The following is a 2,768-nucleotide window of genomic DNA, read 5'->3' on the forward strand; positions in this document are numbered from 1 at the left end:
GTTTAGCCACCACTCAGACAGTAGTGAAAAATAAAACTAACTCTAGTCGAAAGTGCATGGAGGATCTTTGATTCCTCCTACCTTATGAGCCCTTACGAAATGCCATTTCGAATGATGGACAAATCATGGGTGTCGGCGGTCTAGTTAGAGCATTTTGGAGCGCCTGAGCGGGCAAAGTAGGTTGACCTGTGCTGAAGGGGAGGGAATAAACGAGCAATTGAACACCATAGGGCACAAACGAGTCACTAGTAACGACCTATATATATCAGGAAAGAGGTGCTACTCCGACCCGAAATCCTGCGTGATGGTTGGTCACCTTACCAATAATCTTCTTAATGTTGGAGAAAATGAGGATCATTGACTTAAATTGGAATTGATACATAGACTACTTGGTTCTAGCTTGCCACCCTAGAAGGCAATGTATACACAAGTTAAGACTATAGGTAACACTGTAGGGTACAGCCTTGGGTAGTCTTAGGGTTTTCCAAGATATGATATGATCGGGTTATTTATTAGAATTGGAAATAGCTAGACGAATAAGTAGGCTTTAAAAGGACAAATAAATTAGGCCTTCTAACTCAAAGTACTCTAGCTTAAGGAAAGACATGCAACATTGGTGATCAACGTATGGAATTTCCGCTATTCCGTTCCGGGAAAACACTTGTTTTTTCACGTTTTTTCCTTCGCTATTCTTTCCTGGATTTTTTGTTGATGATTCTTCCCCTTAAAAAAGCTTTCCCCTATAAAAAATATGTGCCCCTTTTCTTTACCAAAAAGGAATTCATTGTTCGTTCTATGCCAGGAACCAGATTTGAACTGGTGACACGAGGATTTTCAATCCTCTGCTCTACCAACTAAGCTATCCTGACTATTTTTTGTGCATCATCCTAGTAGAGTACTTGTATCTATGTCAATTAAAGGGACTAAAAAAGGAAAAAATATTCTCAAATTGGACTTAGTAAATATCAGGATAATGATATGGGTTGTGAATGAGTTACTTAATAATAGGGATTACTTGCCTGTACTATAATATGTTCATTTGCATGAATGGGATAAGATCCAAAGAAGTCAGTTCGGATCCGTTTGTGAAAGAGTAGAATAAGAAAGATAGTGAATCTTGTTTGAACCATTAATGAACAATAGAGGTTGGTACAATAGTTAGGAAGTAAAATAGGCTTTTTTGGGCATAGAGGGACTTGACTTGAACCCTCACGATTTAGAAAGTCGACGGATTTTCCTCTTACTAGAAATTTCATTGTGGTCGATAACGTTGGTGAATTAACAAAAACAGAAAGAGAGGTATTCGAACCTTCGGTAAACAAAAGCCTACATAGAAGTTCCAATGCTATGCCTTGAACCACTCGGCCATCTCTCCTACATAATCTTATTATTGACCAGAAACTGAGTGAATAGCGAGTTTGCGTATCACTAAAGTACGGGTACAACCGATCACAGGTTCCATAGGGAGTTTAACTTCCTTTCCAATTTCATATTTCTCAACAACAACTTCTCTCATCCGCACAGATCTATTCAAAATTCTAGAATCGTCCCATGTTTCTATTTCAATTGTATGGCGTGGCGTATACACGTTATGCAAATAGAACATATGGTTACTTTACTCTATTTTCTCATGGCTTGTTAAACCTTTCTTTTTTCTTTTTGGATCATATTCTCCATTTGAGACCATCTTAATTGCATTTCATTCTATGCCAAAATCTGGTATCAACACATGCCCCCCTGTTTTTCAGCAAAGCTGGAATGTCGAAAAATAATTTACACCGTGTTTGTTCTAAGGACGATGTCAACAATCAATTGTCCATTTATATTTCTCAAGACGGTAATTATGTATCAGCCATTGATTTTAACTTCTTGTTTACATTATACCTTGGAACTCATTACCACCAATTGGCTTTAAAGGGATGGGAATGAACCCGTTCCTTATAGCACTAAGGAAATCAAACTCTGAGAGGTCACACCCTGTTAAGCAAGTAACATCGGGATGATTCTAGTCCACTGATGCATCGGCCAAAGCAACACAGGCTGAATTATCCGCGTGAATGACTTCTACCTCATCATCGACCCACTGTATTAAGAATTGAAGCATGGTAGATGGCACACATTGGTTAGCATGAACCGAATCGCGGCCTAATATAACATTATAGTTACCTTGCACCTCGGCGATGAAGAATGTGGTGGCCAAAGTTTTTCTTCCCACAGTGAGTTCTAGGCACATCACACATTTGACCTCTGTCTTTTCTTTACCCTCAAATCCATTAAGTACCATATTGGTCTTCATCAATGCATCATGATCTAACCCCACCTTCTTGAAGACCGAATAGGGCATAAAATTTACCACAACACCACCATCAATGAGCATCCTAGCAACCGACGATCCGTTAATATGACTTTTGAGGTACAATGGATTCAAGTGTTTCACTAGTTCTTTTGGCTTCTCGAAGATAGCATTCTTAGGACCAAAATCCAGCTGGGCCACAACCCCTTCTTCACCTATAGCACGAAACTTGGCAGGTAAGCAATACACCATATTAATATCCATACCTTCCCAAACCGGCGTAGATTCGTAATCCACCATCTCATCTTCATCTCCTAATGTGTATATTGGGCTTAAACTTTCCTCAATTGAAGGTGATGTTTCAGGTGGTGTAGACGATGTAATAGGGGTCGCATCATCCTCTTGGTGGTGAAGGTGTTGTTGTAGCTAATGTACAAGCATCTGCATTTTCTTTTTGTTTAGGCCTCCACACTTG

At 39.4% G+C, this 2,768-nt stretch overlaps 1 non-coding gene across 1 annotated transcript; it reads right to left on the reverse strand.

Moving 5' to 3' along the window:
• Positions 1-796: 796 nt before the first annotated feature.
• TRNAF-GAA lies at positions 797-869 on the reverse strand. Its single transcript has one exon. It is a non-coding gene; the product is annotated as a tRNA-Phe (tRNA).
• Between the last annotated feature and the right edge of the window lie 1,899 nt (positions 870-2,768).

The sequence above is a fragment of the Triticum dicoccoides genome, chromosome 2A, assembly GCF_002162155.2.
Source record: "Triticum dicoccoides isolate Atlit2015 ecotype Zavitan chromosome 2A, WEW_v2.0, whole genome shotgun sequence".
Classification (NCBI taxonomy): domain Eukaryota; kingdom Viridiplantae; phylum Streptophyta; class Magnoliopsida; order Poales; family Poaceae; genus Triticum; species Triticum dicoccoides.